Source organism: Arachis hypogaea, chromosome 14, assembly GCF_003086295.3.
Source record: "Arachis hypogaea cultivar Tifrunner chromosome 14, arahy.Tifrunner.gnm2.J5K5, whole genome shotgun sequence".
Classification (NCBI taxonomy): domain Eukaryota; kingdom Viridiplantae; phylum Streptophyta; class Magnoliopsida; order Fabales; family Fabaceae; genus Arachis; species Arachis hypogaea.
Window position 1 is genome coordinate 126,911,111 of NC_092049.1, and position 11,729 is coordinate 126,922,839.

The 11,729-nt window shown below is 32.8% G+C and overlaps 1 long non-coding RNA gene and 1 other non-coding gene across 2 annotated transcripts; one reads left to right on the forward strand and one right to left on the reverse strand.

The window, feature by feature from the left end:
* The first annotated feature begins 2,630 nt into the window (after positions 1-2,630).
* On the forward strand, positions 2,631-2,738 carry LOC112745339 (small nucleolar RNA R71). Its single transcript, XR_003173274.1, has one exon. It is a non-coding gene; the product is annotated as a small nucleolar RNA R71 (small nucleolar RNA).
* Positions 2,739-9,255: 6,517 nt separating this feature from the next.
* On the reverse strand, positions 9,256-10,721 carry LOC140178889 (uncharacterized). The gene is made up of 2 exons (XR_011871873.1): positions 9,679-10,721; positions 9,256-9,586 (listed from the first exon to the last, which is right to left on the reverse strand). It is a non-coding gene; the product is annotated as an uncharacterized lncRNA (long non-coding RNA).
* Positions 10,722-11,729: the final 1,008 nt, after the last annotated feature.

Genomic DNA, 11,729 nt, shown 5'->3' on the forward strand with positions numbered 1-11,729 from the left:
CTTGTAATATTATATATATATATATATATATATATGGATGTACTCTTTATGAGTTTTGTAAGTTGCATGGTATCTATAGATGTATGTTATCGGATGAAAGTATTTTGGGGAGCGGTTTTGAGGTTTAAAGTTTCAAACAGGCTCATATTTTAGTATTAAATAGTATAAGAGTCGTCGTAATATCCGAGCTATCAGAGTCGCGCAGCCGGAAGTGTGAACTTTGGTAGTTAGGGTGTTATATTATGGTATCAGAGCAGTTCTTCCTGTAGAGCCTGAGGAATGGACTGACTATGCTTCAGTTGCATGCTCTGAGTGTTTGTCATGGAATAGGGTTGAGAAGAGGGAAGAATATGAGTGGAGGTAGGTGGGGATCCTGTGGGGTCCACAGATGCTGAGATGATCCTGTGGGGTCCACAGATCCTGAGGTGTCAAGGATTTACATCCCTGCACCAATTAGGCATGTAAAATGCCTTTGCATGCATTTCTGGCGTTTAAACGCCGAAGTGATGCTTGTTCTGGGCGTTCAACGCCCATGTGCAGCATGTTTCTGGCGTTGAACGCCAGCTTCATGCTTGTTTCTGGCGTTCAGCGCCAGCTCTTCTCAGGGTGCATTCCTGGCATTTGAATGCCAGGATGTTACTTGTTTCTGGCGTTCAACGCCAGATCCATGCTCTGTTCTGGCGTTGAACGCCAGCCAGATGCTCCTTACTGGCGTTTAAACGCCAGTAAGTCCTTCCTCCAGGGTGTGATTTTCCTTCTGCTATTTTTGATTCTGTTTTTAATTTTTGTATTTATTTTGTGACTCCACATGATCATGAACCTAATAAAACATGAAAGAACAATAAAAAAAAAATAAAAATAGATAAATAAAAATTGGGTTGCCTCCCAACAAGCGCTTCTTTAATGTCAATAGCTTGACAGTGGGCTCTCATGGAGCCACACAGGTGATCAGGTCAATTTTATAGACTCCCAACACCAAACTTAGAGTTTGGATATGGGAGTTCAACATCAAACTTAGAGTTTGGCTGAGGCCTACCAACACCAAACTTAGAGTTTGACTGTGTGGGCTTTAGTTGACTATGTATTGAGAGAAGCTTTTCATGCTTTCTCTCCATTGTTACAGAAGGAGATCCTTGAGTTTTAAATACAAGGTTGTCCTTATTTAGTTGAAGGACCAACTATCCTCTGTCCACATCAATCACAACTTTTGCTGTGGCTAGGAAGGGTCTTCCAAGGATGATGGATTCATCCTCATCCTTTCCAGTGTCTAGGACTATGAAATCAGCAGGGATGTAAAGACCTTCAACCTTTACTAACACGTCCTCTACAAGTCCATAAGCCATTTTCATAGATTTGTCTGCCATCTCTAATGAGAAATTGGCAGCCTGTACCTCAAGGATTTCCAGTTTCTCCATTACAAAAAGTGGCATGAGGTTTATCCCTGACCCAAGGTCACATAGAGCCTTCTCAAAGGTCATGGTGCCTATGGTACAAGGTATTAGGAACTTTCCAAGATCCTATTTCTTCTGAGGCAATGTTAGTTGATCCAGATCACTCAGGTCATTGATGAGCAAGGGAGGTTCATCTTCCCAAGTCTCATTACCAAATAATTTGGTATTCAGCTTCATGATTGCACCAAGGTACTTGGCAACTTACTCTTCAGTAACATCCTCATTCTCTTCAGAAGAAGAATACTCATCAGAGCTCATGAAGGGCATAAGGAGGTTCAATGGAATCTCTATGGTCTCTAGTTGAGCCTCAGATTCCTTTGGTTCCTCAAAGGGAAACTCCTTGTTGATCACTGGACATCCCAGGAGGTCTTCCTCACTAGGATTCACGTCCTCTCCCTCCCTTGTAGGTTCGGCCATGATGGTTATATTAATGGCCTTGCACTCTCTCTTTGGATTCTCTTCTGTATTGCTTGGGAGAGTACTAGGAGGAGTTTCAGTGATCTTCTTACTCAGCTGGCCCACTTGTGCCTCCAAATTTCTAATGGAGGACCTTGTTTCATTCATGAAACTCAGAGTGGCCTTAGATAGATCAGAGACTAAATTTGCTAAGCCAGATGGATTCTGCTCAGAATTCTCTGTCTGTTGCTGAGTGGATGATGGAAAAGGTTTACTATTGTTAAACCTGTTTCTTCCACCATTATTAAAGCCTTGTTGAGGCTTTTGTTGATCCTTCCATGAGAAATTTGGGTGATTTCTCCATGAGGGGTTATAGGTGTTTCCATAAGGTTCACCCATATAATTTACCTCTGCTATTGCAGGGTTCTCAAGATCATAAGCTTCTTCTTCAGAAGATGCCTCTTCAGTACTATTGGATGTAGCTTGCATTCTATTCAGACTCTGAGAAATCATATTGACTTACTGAGTCAATAGTTTGTTCTGAGCCAATATGGCATTTAGAGCATCAATTTCAAGAACTCCCTTCCTTTGAGGCATCCCATTACTCACAGGATTCCTCTCAGAAGTGTACATAAACTGGTTGTTAGCAACCATGTCAATAAGTTCTTAAGCTTCTATAGGCGTTTTCTTTAGGTGAATGGATCCACCTGCAGAATGGTCCAGTGACATCTTTGATAACTCAGATAGACCATCATAGAATATATCCAGGATGGTCCATTCTGAAAGCATGTCAGAAGGACACTTTTTGGTCAGTTGCTTGTATCTCTCCCAAGCTTCATAGAGGGATTCACCTTCTTTCTGTCTGAAGGTTTGAACATCCACTCTAAGCTTACTAAGCTTTTGAGGAGGAAAGAACTTGGCTAAGAAAGCCGTGACCAGCTTATTCCAAGGGTTCAGACTATCTTTAGGTTGAGAATCCAACCATATTCTAGCTCTGTCTCTCACAGCAAAGGGGAAAAGCATGAGCCTGTAGACCTCGGGTTTGACCCTATTGGTCTTAACAGTATCACATATCTGCAAGAATTCAATTAAGAACTGAAAAGGATCTTCAGATGGAAGTCCATGAAACTTGCAGTTTTGTTGCATCAGAGAAACTAGTTGAGGCTTAAGCTCAAAATTGTTTGCTCCAATGGTAGGGATGGAGATGCTTCTTCCATGTAAATTAGAATTTGGTGCAGTAAAGTCACCAAGCATCTTCATTGCATTGTTATTATTTTCGGCTGCCGTCTCCTCTTCCTTTTCAAAAATTTCTGTAAGGTTGTCTCTGGATTGTTGTATTTTAGCTTCTCTTAGTTTCCTCTTCAGAGTCCTTTCAGGTTCAGGATCTGCTTCAACAAGAATATTTTTGTCCTTGCTCCTACTCATATGAAAAAGAAGGGAACACAAAAGAACATATGGAATCCTCTATGTCACAGTATAGAGGTTCCTTATGCAAGTATAAGAAGAGAAGAATATAAGAAGGAGAGGAGAAAAACTCGAACACAGAGAGGAAGATGAGGTTCGAATTTTTGGGTGGAAGAGAAGTGTTAGTAGATGAATAAATAAATAGAAAGGGATAAGAGAGAGGGAATTTCGAAAATTAATTAAAATAAAAATAAAAAAAATAAAATTAAAATTTAAAGTTAAATTTCGAAAATTAAAGTTTGAACTTAAATTAAAATTAAAATAATTAGTTAAATTAAAAAGGAAATTTGAAAAAGAGGGAAGTATTTTCGAAAATTAGATAGGGAAAAGTGGTTAGGTAGTTTTGAAAAAGATAAGAAACAAATAAAAAGTCAATTAATTAGTTGAAAAAGATATGCAAATCAATTTTGAAAAGATAAGAAGATAAGAAGTTAGAAAAGATATTTTAAAATCAAATTTTTGAAAAAGATATGATTTAAAAAGATATGATAGAAAGATATGATTAAAATTAGTTTTGAAAAAGATTTGAATTTTAAAATCAAAATTAATGACTTGACTCACAAGTAATCACTAGATATGATTCTAGAACTTAAAGTTTGAATCTTTCTTAACAAGAAAGTAACAAACTTGAAATTTTTGAATCAAAACATTAATTGTTGATGATATTTTCGAAATTTATGAGATAAAATTAAGAAAAATGAAAAAGATATGATTTTTGAAAAAGATTTTGAAAAATATAAGATTTTTAATTTGAAAATTTGAATTGACTCATAAGAAACAATTAGATTTTAAAAATTTTTGAAAAAGTCAATCAAAATTTTCGAAATTTATGAGAAGAAAAAGGGAAATATATTTTTTTTTATTTTTTTGAATTTTTTATGAAGAAAGAGAAAAATAAGAAAGTGATGCAATGCATTAAAAGTTTGGATCAAAACACATGATGCATGCAAGAACACTATGAATGTCAAGATGAACACCAAGAACACTTTGAATGTCAAGATGAACATCAAGACTTATTTTTAAAAAATTTTCAAGAAAAGAAAATATGCAAGACACCAAACTTAGAAATTTTTAATATTTAGACACTAAGAATTCAAGAATGCATATGAAAAACAAGAAAAGACAAAAGACAAGAAAATATGAAGATCAAACAAGAAGACTTGTCAAGAACAACTTGAAGATCATGAAGAACACATGCATGAGTTTTCGAAAAATGCATAAATTTAAAAAAAAAATGCAATTGACACCAAACTTAAAACTTGACTCAAGACTCAAACAAGAAACACAAAAATATTTTTGATTTTATGATTTTATGAATTTTTTTGGTATTTTTTTCGAAAATTATTTGAAAAAGAAAAATAAGGATTCCAAAATTTTTAATAAGAATTCCAGGAATCTTGCACTGTTAGTCTAAAGCTCCAGTCCAGGAATTAGACATGGCTTACTAGCCAGCGAAGCTTTCAGTGAAAGCTCCGGTCCAAAATACCAGACATGGCCAATGGCCAGCCAAGCTTTAGAAGATACAAATCAGGCATATAACAGCTGATACTTCATCCAACTTCATATACTGATAAGTGGAAGCCCCAGTCTAAATGAATTAGACATGGCTTTACAGCCAGCCAGGCTTCAACATGCTTCATGAAACACTAGAATTCATTCTTAAAAATTCTGAAGAACATAGAATAATTTATTTATTAATTTTTTTTTTCGAAATTAAGAATAATAAAAACAAAAAGCTTAAAATTAAAATAAAATTACCTAATCTGAGCAACAAGATGAACCGTCAGTTGTCCAAACTCAAACAATCCCCGGCAACGGCGCCAAAAACTTGGTGTGCGAAATCGTGATCTTTACTTCCTTGGTAACGGCGCTAAAAACTACATACGCACGTTCATGTTCTTAATTCTGTTTTACAACTTCGTACAACTAACCAGCAAGTGCACTGGGTCGTCCAAGTAATAAACCTTACGTGAGTAAGGGTCGATCCCATGGAGATTGTTGGTATGAAGCAAGCTATGGTCATCTGGTAAGTCTCAGTCAGGTGGATATTAAATGGTTATGGAGTTTTCGAATAATAATGATAAATAAACAGAAAATAAAGATAAAGATACTTATGTAAATCATTGGTGAGAATTTCAGATAAGTGTATAGAGATGCTTTCATTCCTCTGAACCTCTGCTTTCCCGCTGTCTTCATCCAATCAGTCCTACTCCCTTCCATGGCAAGCTTTGTGTAGGGCATCACCGTTGTCAATGGCTACTTCCCATCCTCTCTGTGAAAATGGTCCGATGCGCTGTCACCTGCATGGCTAATCATCTGGAGGTTCTTGATCATACTGGAATAGGATTCACCCTCCTTTTGCGTCTGTCACTACGCCCAGCACTCGCGAGTTTGAAGTTCGTCACAGCCATCCCTTCCCGGATCCTACTCGGAATACCACAGACAAGGTTTAGACTTTCCGGATCTCAGAAATGGCCATCCATGGGTTCTAACTTATACCACGAAGATTCTAATATCTCGGACTTGGTCCTCTGTATTAGATATCTAAGAGATACTCATTCTAGCTTGTTTGCATGTAGAACGGAAGTGTTTGTCAGGCACGCGTTCATAAGTGAGAATGATGATGAGCGTCACATAATCATCACATTCATCATGTTCTTGGGTGCGAGTGGATATCTTAGAATAGGAATAAGCTTGAATTGAATAGAAAAACAGTAGTACTTTGCATTAATTTATTAGGAACAACAGAGCTCCACACCTTAATCTATGGAGTGTAGAAACTCTACCGTTGAAAATACATAAGAACAAGGTCTAGGCATGGCCGAGAGGCCAGCCCCCAAAACGTGATCTAAGAATAATCCAAAGATAAAACTAAAGACAAAACTCAAGACATATTTATACTAGACTAGCTACTAGGGTTTACAGAAGTAAGTAATTGATGCAGAAATCCACTTCCGGGGCCCACTTGGTGTGTGCTTGGGCTGAGCTTGAAGTTTACACGTGGAGAGGTCATTCTTGGGGTTGAACGCCAGTTTGTAACATGTTACTGGCTTTGAACTCCACTTTGCAACTTGTTTCTGGTGCTGAACACTAGACTGCAACATGAAACTGGTGTTCAACGCCAGTTTGTGTCATCTAAACTCGGACAAAGTATGGACTATTATATATTTCTGGAAAGCCCTGGATGTCTACTTTCTAACGCAATTAGAAGCGTGCCATTTGGAGTTCTGTAGCTCCATAAAATCCACTTTGAGTGCAGGGAGGTCAGAATCCAACAGCATCTGCAGTCCTTCTTCAACCTCTGAATCTGATTTTTGCTCAGGTCCCTCAATTTCAGCCAGAAAATATCTAAAATCACAGAAAAATACACAAACTCATAGTAAAGTCCAGAAATGTAAATTCTAATTAAAAACTAATAAAAATATACTAAAAACTAACTAAATCATACTAAAAACTATGTAAAAACAATGCCAAAAAGCGTATAAATTATTCGCTCATCAAGAACCTATATCAATAATTATTATTTTAACCATTCAAAACTTTAGACACAAATTCTTTCTATCATTCCATATGTGTTAAGATAAGATGTTATGCATTTAATTGTATATTTATCTTATCTTAGCAATTTTTAGGACCTTTAAAATGGCTTAAATCCATGAGACTAACATGTTTACCTATTTAAATGAGTGAATTTTATCTCTAAAATTAATCTTGTTTAAATTTTGGGTAAACGGATTGAGCCTAATTAATCCAAAAAAGTGATGAGTTAAATAGGTAGCTCGTTTATTTTTTTATATATTTTTTAAAAAAATATTACATTTGACTAATATTTCTTCTGTTCTAACTTGAAAATCTGACTCATCAACAAAAATACTATTTGTTTAAAATTTTTTACCTAAAAGTGGTATTTGATACCAAAATATTTTTAAAAAATAAAATAAAAGGGCAAACGACCAAGTCCATTTGACCAATCTGGCTGGTCATGAATGGCTCGTGAATAAAGCAAACTTAAATGGGTCAGATCTAAATGGGTTAGACTGACCCATTTGACTACCTTAACAATTTTGATAGGAGTTTAATCTAAAAATATATATATAAAACTGTTTCTATGTACAAATACAACTACTTCAACTAAAAAATAGATCAAATATGTTAATAAATTTCAATAAATAATAATGTTGGCCATATTACTTTGATTCTAAAAATGAATATGATATTAAAATATAAAATAATTTTAGATAGATTTTAACAAACTTTGTTCTCCATAATAATTTTTTTTCTATGATAACAAAGAAAATAATTTAAGAGCAAATTTTATCATATGTTAAATTGTACTTGTTAAAATTAATTTTAATATAAGAATAAAAAGGTTTGAAGAAAATTTTATTCATAAATCATAAAAAAATCTATAAATTTAATTATTAATATTATTTAAAAAATTTAAAAAGATAAAATTTTAATTTAAATATTTTTATTTAACCATAAACTATAAATTATTAATAAATAATTATTATACTTTTAAAAATAAATAAAATCATTACTCATTAATTTAAATATTTTAATGTTAACAATAATTAAATTTTAAGTTTAATTAATTTTATAAAATTTTTATGACAAAAATTATTATGCATATTTTATTTAGAAATTTAAATTTTTTCTTATATATTTTTATATAAAACATGGATACATATACTAATTAATTACAATTTATTAAATTAATTACATTTAAACCGAATAAGAGGAGGATATTGCTCTAAAAGGGGTCAGAGCGCACAATCATTTATTCATCTGTTGACTTATAGGCTTACCTAATTAATTTTATCAAGCTTCCCATTATTTAAGATCAACAAACAACCATAAAGTCTTATTTCATTAGATAGGATCGATTTCTATTATGAAAATCAAGCGAAATGATTATTATTTTAATACTAATTTTAGTTGATTTAGTAATTAATTTATTAATTCACTTAAATAAATATTACAAATTTAAATGAATTAGTCATTAACTTATCAAATTAAAATATATTATACAAAAATGACAACGAAATGAGTAAGGACAACTTTTTGTCTTACGTGACCTCATTGCCCTATAATAACTTACGTAAAACCTGTTTCACTTCTACTCGCAGTTAATAAAAAGTTAAATTCTAATTCGTTTTTGTTGGTACCTATTTATTTCTATGAGTATTCGCCTTTATAAATATTAAAATCTAATAAATAAAAATAAATTTTAAAATTTATATAATTATCATTACATACGTAACATAAATTGAAATAAAAATTTAAATATGATACAATATTATTAATTATTTTAGTATTTTACTAATTATTTTATATATATTATACATTAAAATTATATACTTATATATACTGGGATAGACAAAGACACTACTAGAAAATAGATTAATACAGACAGATTTAGTCTTTATTACAAACGGATTTTTAGTTACCGATGAAATTACCGACGGATTTTGTCCCTCTGTAAAAGCCTCGTCAGAAATTATTTACCGACGGATTTTCCCTCTGTAAATTTTCCATCCATTTCCCGAAGGTGACGAACTTTCCGACGGATTTTCCGTCTGTAATTACAGACGGATTTTCAGACGGATTTTTTGTCTGTAATTACAGACGGATTTTTCGTCTGTAATTACAGACGGATTTTTTGTCTGTAATTACAGACGGATTTTTCGACAGATTTTCTGTCTGTAATTACAGACAGATTTTCCGACAGATTTTCCGTCTGTAATTACAGACAGAAACAAATTTTCCGACAAATTTTTCGTCTGTAATTTGAACCTTGAAAAATCATCCCACACTCTGAATACAGACAGAAAATCCTGTAAATCTGTCAGTAAAGTAAAATAATTTTTTTTTGAATTTTTCCATTACAAAATAAATACTTTAGATTTGTTTTCTAAATTTACTCTATCAAACACACTGTAAATTGAAGAAAAGAAAGCCAAAAATCACATAGATAAACATAATATTCATAGATAAACATAATATTCCTTATACGATACCTATAAAATTGGATATTATTTTTCAACACCACTATTCAATATCTCAGTGTCTCAATAAAAAGATACCCAAAAAATAAGATGACCATCCTAATTTTGCCATCTAAACCTCATCATAGCAGTAGGACCACCAGTCTCTATCTCATCTAAAATATGCTTCAAAGATGGATCTTCTTTTATGCATGCCATTCTCTCCTCAAGCTGATCTTTATTTGAAGGACTAGTAAGACTTTCAAGCATGGAAGACATAGATGGATCCTGAGATAGATAGTATAGATATGTTATCAACCAATAGATATTTTATATAACAGAGTACAGGAAGTTTATAAATATCTGCATCAATGCATTACCCAGGCGCTCAGCCATGGTCATGAAGTTAGGATTCTGCATCACCTGCTGCAACATTACCCAGTCGTATATTTGAATTTTACAGACAAATTTGAATAGAGCAATATCACAGCTTTCAATAGTTCAATGTTACTACTTCACATAAGATTCAGAATTCAGTGGCTATTTTAGTTATAGCAATTCACTCCATTTTCTGACCAGAAAACACATGAGATCTAAAAAGTTACCAACAGAAACACCAAATTTTGAGGGCAAACGTCATAAAAACCAAAATCTATCTATCATATGTAAGCTACTTTTTTATTCTAGTTGATGCTTTGACATAAAAAAATAAATAAAAATAAAAAAGGAAAAATCCTCCTTTCTCCAACACTTGTTACAGATAGATCTATTGTCCAACCAACGAAAATCTCAGCCTAATAAACCAACCAAATAATCAAGCTCTTTCAATATCACTTTCCCTCAATAAGTTTAAAAATTAAAAAAACTTAAGGGTTTAAATAAGGTTATGATCCATGTAAAATTTAGCAATTTTATGGTAAACTAAACCTATGGTTCCTATGATTCAAAGATAAGTAACCATATCCAAATTTCTTTAATTTTGGATGACAGAAGGGACTAATTTCACTTCTGAATACTTTTTTTTTTTTACCAAAACCACTAAAAGAAAAAATCTGTAAGGCCAAAAATCTATTTAAGCCATAATTCAAACAATCTTGTTCACGGTTGAAAAGATCTCACATGACCCCCAATTAGTTTTTTATGATCAAGTGAAGTGATAAATAAATAAATAAAGAAAGAAAGAAAGAAACAGAGAAACCTGGATCTCAGTGGTGACAGGATACTCATCCATGTCAACATAGTTCTTGTTAAGTGAAGCCATGATGATGTGCCAGTTTATGAAACCAGTTTATGAATTTTCAAATAAGTAATATATATGCTCAAAAAGTAAATTTTATTGTCATATGATTCAGTATTTTAACAATCAGGAATTACATTAAATCAAACTATTGGCAGTTCACTATTTTAACAATTAGGTTCTAAGCATGAGATCTGAAAAGGAAATAGAGTCACTATCACCTTCACAGTTTGAAGAAAGTCACTAAGAAATAATTCCTGTGTTGCCTTGGACTGGTGACTGCAGGCCAAGATTTTCATCATATGCTTGACAGCCATATCATACATCCCAAGTGAAGCATACCACCTATAACAATGAAAAGTAAGAAAGTTTAAAGAATCTAGATGCATATGTTCTACATTATTAAACAACCAGAATATGCTATTACTGAAGCAAGTCAAACTTACTGTCCTATATGAAATTGAAAATGAACATGATCATTGATGTAGCTCCAAGTAGAAGGATCACTATCACACTGCAGCAAGAAGCAGCAGCAAAAGAAAAAGATAGTGCAGTGAAAGAAAACACCAAAAATTGAAAAACCATGAGGAAAAAAGTTTTAACAACAAATTTTAAATCAAACTAATTACTAAAATTAGAAAAAAACAAATCTAACTAAACCTAATCTAATCAAAACCTAAAAATCCACTACATCTAATCTTTGTTTAGTGTTTGACAAAAATTAAAGCTGTGAATCCATTTTTTTACCGGCAACTGATTGACCCTTCTATAATTCTGCAAGTAAGAAGTTGAAGAGAAAGCCAATATTTAGCAACTCCGATCCCCTAGGTTTTAATGTTTAAAAGGTATATATAACAGTTTTTATTCTAGAAATAAAAAAATGTCTTAAAGCTACACATTTTAATCTATTTAAGAAATACGACATGACAAACACTATTATAATAGCAATAAATATCAAATCAAGTTAATTAACAAAACTAATAAGAAAACAAAAATTCTTTTTCCCTTTTCAGATCTTTTTATGTGTCTTGTTTAATAAAGCAATGCTGGACACTTTCCTCCTAACTCCAAACTCACAGGTGTCAGATGCTCTGCTGCTGCACTCATAACAATCCGTCCCACCCTTGCACTTCCTATAATACAATTGCATTATTATTTTGAAACACAAATATAGTTAATTAATAAATTTAAGTG